The sequence below is a fragment of the Schistocerca piceifrons genome, chromosome 3, assembly GCF_021461385.2.
Source record: "Schistocerca piceifrons isolate TAMUIC-IGC-003096 chromosome 3, iqSchPice1.1, whole genome shotgun sequence".
Lineage (NCBI taxonomy): Eukaryota > Metazoa > Arthropoda > Insecta > Orthoptera > Acrididae > Schistocerca > Schistocerca piceifrons.
In genome coordinates this window covers 632156327-632174037 of record NC_060140.1, presented here as the reverse complement: position 1 = coordinate 632174037, position 17711 = coordinate 632156327, and the positions used below count along the sequence as shown (strand labels likewise).

The window sequence follows — 17711 nt, the reverse complement described above, 5'->3', positions numbered from 1 at the left end:
GCTTGTAGTACAGGACGCACAACGACATGTTGACTTTGCTCTCCATTCTCTCGTAAGGATTGTAGTTGACGAGGACTGGCCCTGGACCATCCTATGGATAGACGAAGTTAATTTTTCTCTGATGGATGAGGTGAGAGTTGCCGAGTGTGGGGACCTTCACCTCCAGTCACTGGACATGAAGTTCTTCTGTACGGTGAACGTGTTACCATATGGTGTGGCTTCACAGCTATGGTCATCATTGGCCCATTCTTTTTTGAATAGGCTGCCTGTCAAGGACCAAAGACGTGCCGTGTGAGTGGCCAGCATTACTGCGACAAGCTTCACTAGCTTGTCATACCTGCCCTACAAGAGAGAGACGCATTGAACTGGACAGTTTCCGTGCAAGATGGAGCCCCGCCGCACATCGCTCGTGAAGTTCATCTGCTTCTCCGAAACATTTCTTTAATTATTACCATTCACGTCACGTTACAGTCAACCTAAATGCATTTGTGCTCTCTTGCGAGAATATGTTGTGTTGCCCGTCAGAATGCCTCATCTCTCCTCCTAATGATGACAGCTGTAGCCATGAGGCCATCAAGCCTGTCGTCTCACGTATTTACCATTCCTTTCTATACTTCATACTACATCCAGCTCCATGAACAAAAAAAAAAAAAAAAAAAAAAAAAAAAAAAACAAAAATAAAATAATAATAATAATGAAAATCTAGTGTCGTTAAGTCTGGCATTTTGGTGGCTAGTTAATAGTACTACCTCTACAAATTCAGTTATTAGAGTAAGCGCTGTTGAGATTTTCCCTCATACGTCTATTAAAATGTGAACGGTCTTCTTCACTGAAGTCGGGATGGCCAAAGGAACGTCCTCTAGGTGTTTAACAAACGACTTTGCCAAAAAAATTCAAGTAATTCTGTCCCGTCGTTCACTCTTCTAAAATGACTGTACCTATCAACATGTCACCGATCATGCCAGACCAAAAAATGATCGAAAAACGAACTTGGAAATAAATATCCATTGTAGCGAATGGATTTTCCTCGGACTATCGACGATTATTACACGTGTATTTGATTCCATTTCGTGTAAACATGGCTTAGATGGTGAATAGTGTTAATGGAAACAAGTGATGATTACCAAATTCAAGTGGTGTAGCAATGGCGCCAGTGTAAATATTGTGAACACTCTCTAAGTGCAATGCGTACTAGGTTTTCTCATGTAATGTTCGCCATACACTGTTTGTGGTGCACTGATACGTACAGCATGTAGCAAGTCGCGGGTAGTAGAATGTGTTTCTTTCCTTGCACAAGTTTTTGAACAAATATTTTTGAAGAAAAATTAGAATTTGGGAGAATATTTGCTTCAGGCAATGTGTTAAACCTCTTGTATATCTTTGAAAGATATGCTTTTTAACAAAGGCTTTACTGAATATATCTAAACGGAAACTTGACGTCTGGTGAACATGAGGAGTGACTTAAGACACCCCATTAGAAATCCCTTAAGGTTCCCTGAATCGATCTGTGACAAGTTGTTTGGTACTGACATGAAGCAGAATGAGTGTCATGTCTCTGAGCACCTAGCGGGCATTCCCTTTTCAGAGTGCCATTCAGATTCAGTGACTGTGTATCGTAGCGTTCATTGACTGTCTCTGTTGCACCAGCTCATGGTCTACCACATCGACGAGGACCCATTTTTTCACTCACCTCAAAATCATTATCTTACAATTGTCGAAACCAATCTCTGCACGTTGTTTCCGAGAGAGCTGGTTATCCATATGCATCATCTATAACGAACGAACGATGACCTTCCTCAGCAGATATCTTGAGATGAAAGCATAAGAGTAACAGTTCTCGCAAATTTTGTTCTGTACGTACAAAACCCGACATATTCAAGCTTCTAAATATGTATGTTTCTTTAACTCCAATAGAGAGCTTCATACTCACCTGAAGCCTAATGTTTCTACTGTTGAATATTTGTTGTGGCGCTATAGCTATGCTGCACTTCACCAGCTACTGCTCATTGTTACTCAAGAGAGAGAAGTAACTCAGCCTCTCAGTGATGAATTACGGGTTTGCCAATGACGTTGTGTTTCTCGCAGAAACGGGAAGTGAGATGAAAGCGCAATTTAACAGAACGGATAGTTCCTGGAAATGAACTCGTAACATGAATATGAGCAAAAGTAAAATCAAGTAAATTTAAATTCGTCGAATTACAGTATATAGGGCTATTCTGAGGTAATTACGGCGGACTTTCCATAAATAATGCAACAGAATATTTTCTGGAGGCAAGTTGGTTTTATTCAGGATTCGAAAATTCTACACTGTTCCCCCACTCACTCGCTAAGAAACCCTATTTTTCTACATTATCTCCGTTCAACGAAACGCGATTAAGCCACTTTATTGGGAGGCCTGTAGGGCCACACGGTACCACACTACTGGTTGACGTCGGGGCATACGTCTTGCTGCTCAATGACGCCCCCATTATCCACGCACTGCATTCTGTGGAGAGCATCCTTTTTTGGCTCCAACAGATGGAAGTTGGAAGCTGCGACAGCCGAGCTGCAGGGTGGATGAAGAAGAACAGTCCAATGAAGTTTCGTGTGTTCCTCTCGGGTGCAAAGACTTGTGTGAGTCCAGTCGCACAGCGAGGTGTTCCAGTGTGATCCGTCGACTACCTAGAATGAGAGTGAGGAGTCACAGCTGTGTGTGGCCGTCTGTCATACAGGACATCGGCCAGAATTGCACGACCTTGCTGCGATGATGAAAGACACATCGCTCAGTGACTCAGCGTGCTTCTGTTCACTGCCAGATCTCGGGTAGACATCGTTCAAGAACCTTTGATTACCTACGATGCTATGGTTTTACACTAACAGAAGCTCAATGACAGCCATGTGCTTGCAAATCACCTTCGTTACAGACGCCATTTTGAACACTACATATAGCACCAACACTCATCGGAACTTCATGAAACTATAGGGGCTAACGAGAAAATATTCCACGATGGCCCCACGACAAATTACGCCTTATTTAAACCGAAATCGGCCCAGGAAAAAGAGTGTTGAATTACTTATTGTAAGTCCCTCGTAGATTAGCAAACGAGACACTGAAACTAGTAGATTAGTTTTTCCATTTAGGCAGATGATGGCCGAAGTAGAAAGGCTATAAAATGTGCACTGACTATAATAAGAAAAGTAATACTGAAAAGTTACATGTGTTAACATCTAACACAAACTGAAACATTGGGAGATCTATCTGAAGGTTTTCTCTGAGTGTAGCCTTATACGAAATTGAAACATAAACAATAAACACTTCAGACAAGGAAGGAATAAATAGCCTTTCAAATGTGGCGCTAAAGAATACCGCAGAAAAGTTAAGTTCACACACATATTTCCAGCAGCTAATTAGGAACGTCTGACTGTAGAAAATAAAGTTTATAGCAAAACTGGAGTTAAAAAAATGGTTCATTTGATGGGATACAAACTGAGGCATTGAGGAATTGTAAATTTGCTAATGGGGAGAAGTGTGGGATTAAGAATAGTTGGTGGAGGTCAAGGCACGAATACAGTATAGTGGCTAAAATGCATATAATGTAAAATAGTTACACAGTGACGATGAAGATTGTGCAGTATAGAATAGCATTGAGTGCTTCACGAAACCATCTGTGGACTAAACATCACGACAACAAATCTGTCATAGGGTGCTACACCGATGTTTCTCGATGATTCCCAGGCAGTTACATTAAGCTGAGTGGCAGTGAATCAAAGGCACTTTTGGAAACAATACAGGTCACGGGTAAATTAATCTTCGTGATTTTGTAGTTTCCTTGAGTCGTTTATTCGTGAAAAGATAGGCTTGTGGGCCCATTTACCTGAACTTGTTAGCTTTATTGTTCTGCTGGAATCATTTTTCTTCCACTTTCATTCCGTTCATAGAAAATTCCTTCTCAAATAATTTTAGCACCCAAAAATTTTGTTGAACGCCTGGTTGGATAAGATCTGAGTATTCTGAGATTCATTTCTCGTCGAACATCATTTCTTAAGCCGACTTCGATGGCAGTAGTCCCATTTATTCTGTTACTTTCACTGTTCTAGTGTAGGAAAGATGGTTGATCTCTTCGTTTATTGGTATTTTCATAGTTTCGTTGGCAGCATTGACGACATTGACTGATGGAACTAGTTGCTTTTGGATTATTTTTATTATTATTGTTATTGTTAATGTGGCTCAAAATCATATATGGTTCTATGGATGCTCTGCTCTTATGATACGTCAAAATTGGTACCTTGGTACATTGGAAGCTGTCAATTTATTGAAATGTATCTTTTGAGCAAGATGAGTGCAGTATGCATTTACATGTCATTTGCTCTGAAATATGATGTGTAGGAACCCAGTTCCATCCATGCTGTACTTGATAAATCACTTACATTTCCAACAGCCTTGTCACTGTGGTAACATTGGTTCCCGTCAGATCACCAAAATTAAGCACAATTGGGCAAGACAACACTTGGATGTGTGAATGTCCGGTCTGCCGAGCGCTGCTGGCGAGTGGGTTGCGCTTATCCCATGTGTGGCAAATTGAGGAGCTACTTGACTGAGAAGTAGAGGCTCCAGTCACGAAAACTGAGAACGGCCGGGAGTGTGGTGGGCTGATCTCATTCCCTCCATATGTGCATCCAGTGACTCCTGTAGGCTCAAGATGACCTGGCGGTCGTTCAGTACCATTGTGCCTTCCGAGTCCTGTTCGGCCTGAGTTTAGTCACTTACAATACCATTTATTCTTTCTTCCAATTAGTGTACACGGCCTCTTATTTCTTACACCTTCAGTTGCTAACCCACCAATGCAATTTTGAACACCTTTTAAATTCCTTATACCTGTCACTATTATTGTATGACATTCTGTTAGTCTTTCATCTTCAACAGAAGTACGAAAGTCAGAAATAAATTGCGCTAAATGATCCCGAACACATATGACGGATGAGAAATTCGTTTCCGATCTGAAATCAGAACAACCAGAATAGATAAGCATTGAAAGTCATTAAGAAGAACACTATTATCCAGGTCTGGTTGGTTGGTTGGTCGGCTGCTTGGAATTATTTTTCTGTAGAAGCAGGGCAACCGTACAAGGAACTAATTTTCACTTTTATCAGTCTCTTCTCTCCACCAACCTTTATTTTATTCATGTAAATAAGCCCGAGACTCGAATCATACTTCATGTTCTCAAAACATAACACTAAGAATATCCTTAAAGCGGTTTTAGCCATCTCTCTCCAGTGATCCTTGCATTGTCTCCTAGTCAACATATTAGGCGCTAGAGAGGTTTAGTTAGAGAAGGACGAATCTAACGGAGTGGAACTTAGATACAGTTAACTACCGGAAGCAATACACCATGGGATCAACCCTAATCCAAGCCAGCGCAGCCTCAACTGTAGCGTGCTGCTCCCCCACGCTTAGCTGCTCAGCTCACGAGTCGTTGCTGTTTGCGTGGACTGTGAGCTAATTAGTGGCCAGCAAGACGCGCGTAACACTGTCTGGAGGGCCGCCCGTCCCATAATGAGGGGCTGCGGTGGCGTCAGCGGCGGACCGCGCTTTCACAACCCGATGGCGCCGGCAGGTGGCGGCGGGTGGGCAGGGGCTGCACGGCACTCCCGCGCTACGTGTCGATACATTAGTATGCAAGAGGCGAGGCAGGCAACCAGCGCAGCAGATACATGAATACTATAGCACTCGTGTTTGCTGTGTGTTTGTTTGCCGACTCTCATTTTGCTGGCCTTCATCCCTTATGCATTTATTAATGCCACATGGAACCTCTAGTTACCTGTGTAGTAGCGTACATTTCATCACATAGATGTTGTTGGTATACGTCAGGTAAATGTTTAGTGAAGTGTCCTGCTTCTGAGGCTTCATTTCTTAGCAACACATGTACTACTTTACAAAAAAGTGAAGATATGAATCGATCAATTTATTGGTCTTTAAAAAACCACAATTTCATACAATTCTGATGTAGCAGGCATACTTCTTTGCGCAACACAGTGACCAACTAGTAACCAATTTTTTATCTATGTCAGCTTCAGGTAACGCAAATGGTATTACAACTGTTTTACACTACTTAGAAATTGACTATCAAAGGAGCTGAACATTGTATACTGTAGCTCATCAAAGTACAACTGAAAATCCTGTGGGATTATTGTTTCGTTGGAACATCTGGTAAATAACGTTAAAGGAAATATTACTTGTTAAAGAGGATCTAGTCTCTAAAAATTTCCTAATATTGTGTCTCATGTTTGACAACAGATTCGAATTTGCTGAAGGCTGTACATTAATTTCATGTTCAATGAGCAAATCTAATCATACATACCAATATTAATGGACATATTCATTACTTATTCTGGCATATCCCGCACAATACGAAGGAGGTTGGAGGGTACTTCATGTCTCCCTTTTCAAAATATTGCAATCTGGGCGACTCTTCGCATTTTGAAATTTTGAAAAAAATATTAATTGTTTTTAAGGAATTCTTCTATGAGCTCCCATAAATGTTAAAAATTTTGAGTTGAATTTAACCCAAAAAACTAAGACATAGCAGTAGATGTCTTTTCCCCTATGAATATCATATTTAATATTTTCACTTTCAGTACCTTACTTACACACCAATATTTATTTAAAAAGTGAGTCAAACTGAAAGTTTAACATGTTTTTGTGGCAAGCGCTATACAGTTTGTTATACACGTCATTGTGAGTGGCTCGATATTTCTAAGAGGGTGCTAAAATGTGTGTTGTTAAAATGTGTGTTGTTACTATAAGCTGGCCGGAGTGGCCGAGTGGTTCTAGGCGCTACAGTCTGGAACCGCGCGACCGCTACGATCGCAAGTTCGAATCCTGCCTCGGGCATGGGCGTGTGTGATGTCCTTAGGTTAGTTAGGTTTAAGTAGTTCTAAGTTCTAGGGGACTGGTGACCTCAGAAGTTAAGTCCCATAGTACTCAGAGCCATTTGAACCATTTTGACTCAAGTGTTGATAATGTTTGATGGTCCTACAAACGTCTATTGTGAAGTATTAATACAGAGGATTAGTTTATAGTATCAGATTAACCAAATGCAGATTATGTTGCTGAAATGATGAACCATGGCAGATATGTTAATGTTGCATTATAAGAAATGGGTGGTACACATCTTTTTCCTCTCTTAATTAAACTACTATGCAGTAGACCAAATGGAGAATGTGTACGAAAATTGTGTACCCAGAACAAAGCCGTTCAATTGGTTTATGTTTTGACTTCACATTGTTGTTACTTGAATTAACTCAATAAGAAAATTCAGAAATCGCAGCTATTTACAGGTAACGTCTGCACATTCTCTATCGGTGTAAAGACCTTGAAGCCAGAATTTTTCTCTCGTGTGTTTGGTTTTCTTTGTCATTTATTGTGGGATATGTCGTTATGCTTGCTAACAACTTATGAACACCTAAACATGAAAATGTAGCTGATTTTGTCTTGTGTACCGAAACATTGTAACGCCTAAAGTGAAACTATAGTCAAAGGACACAAACTGGTGATATAGCTCCGAGTTTTGTACCAACATCTGGCTGAGATTAAGTGATGCTGACAGCTACTGTACCACGTATCACTGCAGTTTATGAGACTATGGGAAATAGTTTCTGATGAAAATATACAATAATATAGCTGGATCGATAACAGGGAGATGAAATTACGTTAAAATGTTCTTGACAGAAAAGGTCCCCAAATTAATTAAGTAAGCAAGTCAGAAATGAAACTTTCTTTGACAGAAATTATCACCCCCTTGCGTTGCTAACAGTCATTGTTACAAACATTCAAAGATTACGTTTATGCTCTGTAGGGTTAAGTGGTACATCAGGTGGGAACGTTGAAAAACCGCTGAGCTTATGACCGTGGAAAAAGTAACTATTAAGTGGAGTATTTAATTCCGTAACATGTGCTAATTAAAGTAATAACTAAGCAAACAAGAAATATTGAAGACTTGATCGGTTCAAGCCATGAAAACGTGTAGTAACAAGGAAATATACTAACTGTTGCATATATAGAGCTAAGGCCCAAATTACATTAGAGTAAAATGTTAGTAGACAGAAGAAGACTAAATTTGAAAAGGGCTGAAAAAGAAAACATATCTTTGAAATAATTTATAATTCAGAAAACTTCTCTTAATCTAAATAACCAATAATTTTAATGCGGTCCAGCGACAATGTTCGTAAAGAGAGTCCAGTAAGTGAAAGTAGGATGCCCTATAACGTAATGTTCCAGAATGAATAATAAATACCCCATGCTCATTGTGGCTGTCGTAGTCAGTTTGTATTGAGGAGGTGTTCATCTCTACTGCTTTAGGGAAACTAGTGAAACACGAATCGTTATGGACAGATTTAAGAACAGCTGCTCTAGCCTGCGGCTGCCATTTTATACCTAACGCGCCAGTACGCTCTAGGAACATTCATTCTGTTAGCATAATTTAACTTGGCTCCTTCCATTATTTTTAGCAACCATAGTGCCACAACGTCATAGATTAAAAGGTAGTCGGTGTTAGTCCGTAACAGACGCTGAAATTCCAGCATGTACAGCCACCATACCTTCATTCACCTTTTTAAAACTGGCGAGTATAAAAATATATGCACCTATGCTTCATCATTTAGATAAATGTCTGGTAACATGTTAAACATTGGGTCGAATACTGTAGTCAACCTTCTCCTTATCATTGCCTATATGACGTTATCAATTATCGACAACCACATTCGTTTTATTTACTAGAGTCGCAAAGAACGACTTTGATATTAATTGTTTCACCATTACGATTCACAGGGATCACTTTATTAACGACCACACATTTCCTCAAAATCCCAAAACCCCACTAAGGTGTTAAGTGACCTATTCGTATCTGCTGTTGAGGCGCTAAATATAAAGTGAGTAGTATATGTGACTAGTCCTTACCTCTTTCCTAAGTACACATTGAATACTCTCTTCATGTCGCTCTCTCTCTCTCTCTCTCTCTCTGTCTCTCTCTCTGTCACACACACACACACACACACACACACACACAAGCACGAACGCGCAAACCAACACGCAGGCACGCGTCTGCACTAGATACTTTGTGTACTGTTGCCCACTATTACCTGGTGTTGTGGTGGCTCTCACGTTTTGCACATTCCTTGTCAATAGTTTCATTATACTTGAAGCAAAAGTGTCACTCTCTACATAGCAGCCTGTAGTCCTATATGATAACAGTACACATTAGTTTATCTAGTACCATATACGACGTTACTGCAACATCGGCACACTTTGACTACTATTCATATCCATAACGAGATTCAGTTTTTGAAATAGTGTGTATTCTTCTATACATAATACTAAAAAAGCTTCATTACACCATCTAGTGAAAGCGGCCAAACATTACATCGCACATAAAATCAAATAATATATGTAATTCAATTTTTAACGATTAGAATTTATATTCAACTTAGTGGGTAATTGTTTGTTTATCACGCATTATGTAGTTCTGAGATAATAGCCAATGTGTAAGATTCTCTGAGAGCCGTACCATAGCTACCACAAGCGAATGTAACGTTATGTGCTAAGAGACCACATCTCGAAAGACTGAAGGCCTTAGTATTATGGCGGCGTAAGATGTATGTTCGTGCTGAGATGAGTGGGACGCAAAATGAACCGTCGGATTTGCCATAAATAAAATTCATAAATTAGGTTCACAAAACATAAAATATGCCAAAATTTATTTTCTTCCAAGTTATTTTGATAAGAAAGGGATGTGTCAAGTTATGGGAGTAACACACTTTTGTGCGCTACTGAATATCTCAAGAGGCATAAGCTAGAAATGGACTGAAGTGGAGCATCTATGTTCTGTGTAATAAAGTAAATAAATTCGAGAATGCTTGTTTAAAGAAAACTCGATCTTAGATACTCAGAGTATACTGAAATAAGATTTTGCTCTTGTCTATCGAACTGATGTAACCATGTGCAAAGGGTTGTTAGTGTACGAGTAAATTATAGGTAAGCCTTAAAAAGGTGATGCAAAAATTAATAAATTATTTAAATTATAGAGTTCGGTAGTCAGAAAAGTATGCGGTGTTGAAACATCAGTGCTTTCTTACGAAAGCAAGCAACTCGTGTTCTAATGGCTAGCGTTGCTATCTCTGGACCACGGGGTCCCGAGTTCGATTCCCGGAAGGGTTTGGGGGTTTCTCTTCCCGGGGACTGAGTGTTTGTGTTGTCCTCATCATTCCATCATCATACATGAAATTGGCTAGGTTGGACTGTGTACAGAGTGGGAATGTGTCCCGGGTTCCCGGGTTCGATTCCCGGCGGGATCGGGGTTTTCTCTGCCTCGTGATGACTGGGTGTTGTGTGATGTCCTTAGGTTAGTTAGGTGTAAGTAGTTCTACGTTCTAGGGGACTGATGACCATAGATGTTAAGTCCCATAGTGCTCAGAACCATTTGAACCATTTGATTTGGGAATGTGTACCGGTGCTGATGACCGCGCAGTTGATCGCCCCAGAAACCAAACATCATCATCATTTTTTACGAGAGTGTAAAGGACAGCACAAAACCTAAAAAAGGGAAAAAAGTAGTTTAAAGAGCTTAACAGAACCACGACTCGGAAGGAAGACCACGACAACATCCACTGAGTACCCACAATTATTAATAATGTGTTCAAAATACCATAGGCAGAAAAAGACAATTTTAACGACAAATTCCATTTTACGGAAGACATGCATGGATCATCTAAAGTTAAGATAAGAGGTACTTAACATGCATTGAAAGGAAATATTTAAGGAGAACATCTGGATATAATCTTATAAACCATAAAACAATGCATCAAAGGACAACTTACATTAATAACTGTAATACACATGAAGCTATCTCCCGAAATTTAGAGCGTAACGTTCTGACAACTACAAAGTGTTGTCCACTACTTAGCCGGGAAAAGGAGTTCATAGGACTACCTATACAACAGTTACAGATTTTAACATACAATTAGGCCTGTTACTGGAAAGGCTTATGAAGATGATGAAAATATTTCATTATCGTTAGACATTCGACATTTACAAGTATACAAAGATTTTATTTTCATTCCACTCTCTGGTGTTTCCCACATGTTACAGCCTTCAGATAGCTGTACATATCTGTGAACTTCGTCCTTGTTTTAAAACAACATTGACCCTTCTTCCATTACTCTGTCGTCTCAGTCTTACATAACACTTGTAATTCGGAGCGTAACTTCCATGGTCTACCTATCGAACATTCTAGTGAATACATGTTTTTCCCAACTGAATTCCCTGTACATTTGTCACAGTTACTTGTTTCCCTCTAGTCATTTCGCTTATCCATTAGTCTTCTGTCCCTTCCACGGTAACAGTTCTCTACATCCACCTCCAAATTTATTGATGAAGAACATGTCTCACATTAGTAGTCCGTCTCACTACCACAAATTAAAACTGGTACCCAGATCTTCATTTGAGGACCTAAGTCTTGAAATTCTGACTTATCTTACCTAAGTTATTATTCGTTTAATATTAATGATTTAAATGCTTTTAGGTTTTGAGTTACGTGAGATATTGTCTTTGAATAAAGTAAGAAACAGTAATAACTTTAAAGGAATTCATCTTCTTATTCAAAATATCTATATACTTTTCAGTTCGGTAACTTTTTACGAAGTAGCAAACCCTGAAATGCCAAAAAGCCATGTTACTGGTTTGTATGATTAATTTTCTAATAAGGCATTAGATTATTTTGCATCATATACTTCCGAAACTCCTCCTTATCCTTTTACTAAAATGTTCTTAACAGACAATTTACTGTATCCCTTATATTATTTGTTGTCTGTTCACACGGTATGCCTTACGATATAACTGCAGGTTTATCCCTTCGACAAACGAAATTCTTTTTCTATGAGTTTTCCTTGAGCATTCCTAAAAGACGCCACCTAGGGACTATTATTGTTTTTTCTGTTAGCGATTACGAATATGGAATTGAGAAAAAATCAACTCAGATATTGATATAGCTAAACCCAATAAAGAAGGACTTCTGTAGAGTAGCACAGTTACAGATATTACAGTATTCTTTTAATTTTCAAAATGCCCGGGACAAATGGATAGTGGTGCTAGATACATAGTGCTGTGGCGTCCAGTAACAAGTGCCTCGACCGTGCCATTAAGAGGGAACAAAGCAGGCAACGTCGGCAAATGAAGCGCCGCTTCGCGTGAGCGGGGTAGTGCGGCAGCTCCGGGAGACGAAATGAAACAACTGATGGTCCCATTTGGCGGACGTTTCTGTCCCACGGAGCGGACTAATAGGCTTAAGCAGCTTTCTTGCCGAATATTGCTCCATTCAGAGCCTGGCAGAACGCCGGCGCAAGTTTAAAGCAGGAAGCGGGAGTATTCATTATCTTTCGGGCTCAATTGGCCCGACGACGTAGACAGTAGGACATATTAGAAAGCAAAACGCCATTATTTATGCAGTATTGCGCATAATCTCCCTGTCATTGTTCATGCGTTTTAATACTTCATGGTAAGATCTATTCGGGTTTGTTTGGAATTATTACTCATATACTAGGGCGCGCTAAAGGTAATGCCTCCGATTTTGTAAGTGAAAACTCTTAAAACAAACATTGTTACCATTCATCCGTATTATTCACGTCAACATATATTCAGATATATACTGTTAGAGAGCTCCAAATCCTGGAGGTATGTAACGTAGTTGATTCGGTGCGTGAGAAACAGCGTGCAGTAATCGTTTTTCGAATTGGAAAATTGCTTCCGTAGATGGAGCACCCCCACCTTCACCATCACGATTGATTTTACTGTCATCGATCATCCTCCATTCAGTTCCGACTTGGCTCCAAACCATTTTAATCTGTTTCCAAAATTTAGAGAACTACTTCCTAGTCTTCGCTTTGATAATGATGAAGCGGTACAAGCAGAGGTGCGGTTGTGGCTCCGTCACCAAGCCAAACATTTTGCAGTGATGGTATCGACAAACTGAGCTCACTTTGCGAGAAATGTGTTCGACGCCAGGGTGACTATTTTGAGAAATAAGTACATATTTATGAAGAATGAAGATGTAGAATATTAATAACTATTGTTTTATTTAAAGTGCCTTAAGGTTTTTAACATAATAAATTCGGAGGCACTGGTTTTAAGCATGGCATCCTATAACTTCACTTAACTCAGGCCATTTGTTTATTGAAAGTCATCGCTACTCGAAAGCAGTGCAAGGTAACGGCATGCTGCCCACACAATTTAGAATTCACACAAGATGTTATTTGTTAATGGCTCAAATGTATGTATATCATGTCCTTTTTCGAAGATGTGTGTACTTGTTTGATAGTCAGCCCGCGTTTCAGCTCTTCTGAGTAACTTGTGCAGTATGACTGTGGTAACATTGATCCTTACCTACTTTTCTACTTTTATTCTTGATCTGATGTCCTTTGTGATATTTTCCTAATTTACGAGTTGATGATCAGTTTCTTAACAGTTTTTGGAGTGTACAATGATGATGTAACAGGAAATAACACTTATATCTAAATGTTTCTATTATAAAATACAATACTGATCCATGGGATTTTCTGGTAATTCAATAACGATGGTGAAGTGTATTACGTCCTACTGGATTGCCTTACAGATTTTATATCACTAATATTTTTGTTTTACAATTCGTAGTCCTCCTGCAAACGTTTTGATATATATACTTACCAGGTTGGTCAGAGCGATGAAGCGAATAGTGTTCTGTTGCAGGTGTACGTAGTCGGGTTAATATTTTAATTAAGTGTTATGTTTCGGGAATAACTGGGATCGAAAGCAACACAATGGCAGAGTCAGGAATGTGAGGTGTGTCAGAACCAGAAGCGGTATGGATTTTGTTGGTAAAGGTAGCACAATTGACATCAGTCAATATGCAGTTGATATATATAAAGGGTGGTCCATTGCTCGTGACCGGGTCAAATATCTGACGAAATAAGCGGCAAACGAAAAAACTACAAAGAACGAAACTTCTCTAGCTTGAAGGGGGAAACCAGATGGCTCTATGGTTAGCCCGCTAGATGGCGCTGCCATAGGTCAAACGGATATCAACTGCGTTTCTTAAAATAGGAACACCAATTTTTTATTACATAATCGTGTAGTACGTAAAGAAATATGAATGTTTTAGTTGGACCACTTTTTTCGCTTTGTGATAGATGGCGCGGTAATAGTCACAAGCATATGGATCACAATTTTAGACGAACAGTTTGAAACAGGCAGGTTTTTAAAATTAAAATGCAGAACGTAGGTACGTCTGAACATTTTATTTCGATTGTTCGAATGTGAGACATGTACCGTTGTGAACTTTCATTTCTGAGAACGCTTGCTGTTTCAGCGTGATTGCCTGTAAATACCACATTAACGCTATAAATGCTCAAAATGATGTCCGTCAACCTCAATGCATTTGGCAATACGTGTAACGACATCCCTCTCAACAGCGAGTAGTTCGCCTTCCATAATGTTCGCATATGCATTGGCAATGCGCTGACGCTAGTTGTCAGGCATTGTCGGTTGATCTCGATAGCAAATATCCTGCAACTTTCCCCACAGAAAGAAATCCGGGGACGTCAGATGCGGTGAACGTGCGGGCTATTGAATGGTGCCTCGACGACCAATCCACCTGTCATGAAATATGCTATTCAATACCGCTTCATCCGCACGCGAGCTATGTGCCGGACATCCATCATGTCGGAAGTACATAGCCATTCTGTCATGCCGTGGAACATCTTGAAGTAACAACGGTAGAATATTACGTAGGAAATCAGCATACATTTTACCATTTAGATTGCCATCGATAAAATGGGGCCAATTATTCTTCCTCCCATAATGCTGCACCATACATTAACTCGCCAAGGTGGCTGATGTTCCACTTGTCGCAGCCGTGGTGCATTTTCCGTTGCCCAATAATGCATATTATGCCGGTTTACGTAACCGCTGTTGGTGAATGACGCTTCGTCGCTGAATAGTACGCGTGCCAAAAATCTGCCATCGTCCCGTAATTTCTGTTGTGCCCAGTGGCAGAACTGTACACGACGTTCAAAGTCGTCGCCATGCAATTCCTGGTGCATAGAAATATGGTAAGGATGCATTCGATGTTGATGTAGCATTCTCAACACCGACGTTTCTGAGATTCCCGATTCTCGCACAATTTGTCTGCTACTGATGTGCGGATTAGTAGCGACAGCATCTAAAACACCTACTTGGGCATCGTCATTTGTTGCAGGTCGTGGTTGACGTTTCACATGTGGCTGAACACTTCTTGTTTCCTTAAATAACGTAACTATCCGGAGAACGGTCCGAATACTTGGATGATGTCGTCCAGGATACTGAGCAGCATACATAGCACACGCCCGTTGGGTATTTTGATCACAATAGGCATGCAGCAATACGATATCGACCTTTCTTGCAATTGGTAAACGCTCCATTTTAACACGGGTAATGGATCTCGAAGGAAATACCATCCACACTGGCGGAATGTTATGTGATACCACGTACTTGTACGTTTCTGACTATTACAGCGCCATCTATCACATAGCGAAAAAAGTGACCAACTAAAACATTCACATTTCTCTACGTACTACACCAATATGTAATAAAAAATGGGGGTTCCTATATTTAAAAAAACGCAGTTTATATCAGGTTGACGTATGGCAGCGCCATCTAGCGGGCCAAACATAGCGCCATCTGGCTTCCACCTTCAAGCTAGACAAGTTTCGTTCTTTGTAGTTTTTTCGTTTGATGCTTATTTTGTGAGATATTTGGCCCAGTCACTATCAGTTTATTATGTCAAGTTCGCCACTAAATATTAACATTTATGTTAGCAGTTTTGGCGTATTCATTAATATGTTTGGATAGAGATTTCAGATGTGGCTATAATCCAAAAATAATTTCGTGGTAATCTTTAAATGAAGCATTTTATATGGTCGACTTATTTTATTACTGTAGTGGCATCACCGTTTAGGATAGGGAAAGTTAGTTTTTTGCAATATTCTGAGCACAAGTTACAGCCAGTTGTGGGCCAGACTGCAGTGAGTTACGCACACCAATAGTTGCGATGTAGAATAGAGGCCACAGGGCTGTCAAGTTGCTGAAAGAGTATACGTAGCAGTTTTGCATGTCGCTAATCACAGGTATAAGGGGCCCATTGGCCAACCTAGCGTGTTATGATTACGTGATGCAGAGCAGCGCGTGTGGCAAAACCGAGGTGCACAGCGGCGTATAAATAAGCTAGGGTCTCTAACGAGATTGACTGAAGTGTGGCAGCTCTTCTGGACGGCGTCACGTGTCATACCACCAGCTACACACAGCAGCAGATGGGGCGCCAGCGTTCCAGTCCATGGCAGATCACTTGTTCAACCCTTCGTAGCCGATGTGGCGTCCGTATCCAGCCAGTGGCGGGCCACTCCATGGCTTGCTACTATGGGCAGTCGTCCTGGCTTCCAAGACACGCTGGAGGAGTCCCGAGGCGAGGGCCGCAGATTCTGACTCCGGATCACAGACGCATGTTGTCGCCGCAACCTTAGCCACGTTGGCGAGAAGCATTGCAACTGGCCGCCTGTGGCTCACACCGAATGGCGCTGAGTTAGCAGGGACGCAGATGGCTGAGACAACTGCTGGCATCCTGATGATGCTGCATCTTTGCTGCCGTACAAGGCCAACACACAGCAGTGCGCACACGGGTCGCTGAGGCAGCCATTCCGGGCCAAGCGGTTTCTCAGACAGCGAAGTGGTGTCCTCAGCATCGCAGGACCTAGTGATGCAGATAGAGAGGAATTGGGGCACTGTGGTTGGAACAATACATTACTTGCAAAGTTCACCGAGTCTTAATACGGTGCTTTCTACCTCTTCCCGCTACATTTGGTCATCCGGATACATTCGGTGGCTGAAGTTGCCACTACATTGGGTTTCATAATAGCCCAGTACGACGTCCGAGCCCACTTCCTGCATTACATTCACAAGATGTGGTGAGTTTTGATCAATTTCATTTTGACTATGGGAAGTTTTCTTGCCTCTTTGTGTTTGAGTATAGCCCATGGCAGTCCCTTTTAGATGTTTTGCGTAGGCATATTATTTGTTTCTCAGAATAAATCTTAGTGTACTTGGGGCAGTAAGATCTTTTTTCGTGGCATTTAATTACTTTTGTATTCGTTTGAGTATGATGTTACCGAGTACGATGATACTGAGGTGTACGTAGTTGGGTTATTATTTTACTTGAATGTTTTCTTTGGGGCTAACTGGGAATGAAAGCAACACAATGGCAGTCAGGAATGCGAGGTGTGTCAGAACCAGAAGCGGTATGGATTTTGATGGTAAAAGTAGCACAATTCACAACAATCAATACGCAGTTGATAAATGAATTAACATCTAGAAGCGATCGGGAAGCCGCATCTGTTCAGTCGTTATTGCCTAGGGTGCAGGAGATTCATCGAGCTGCAGCGAGTTCGATTATTCCGCTTTTTGGCAAGGCATCTGATGATGTGCGTTCGTTTTCGGAGGACTTGGAGACTTCAGCGGTGATGAATGGATGGTATGGTGAGGAGTTGCTACACATAGTCAACATTACATTAACAGGTGAAGCAAAAACATATGTAAGGTGTCCTGAGGCCTTTAGGAAGGTAGGACAGTTTAAGCAGTTAAAAAAATGTTCAAATGTGTGTGAAATTTAATGGGACTT

General features: G+C 40.7%; 1 protein-coding gene across 1 annotated transcript in view; it reads left to right on the top strand.

Moving 5' to 3' along the window:
* Window positions 1-17711, top strand: part of LOC124788906 (glycine receptor subunit alpha-3-like) — a 723618-nt gene that overhangs the window by 426047 nt on the left and 279860 nt on the right. The window lies entirely within an intron of this gene.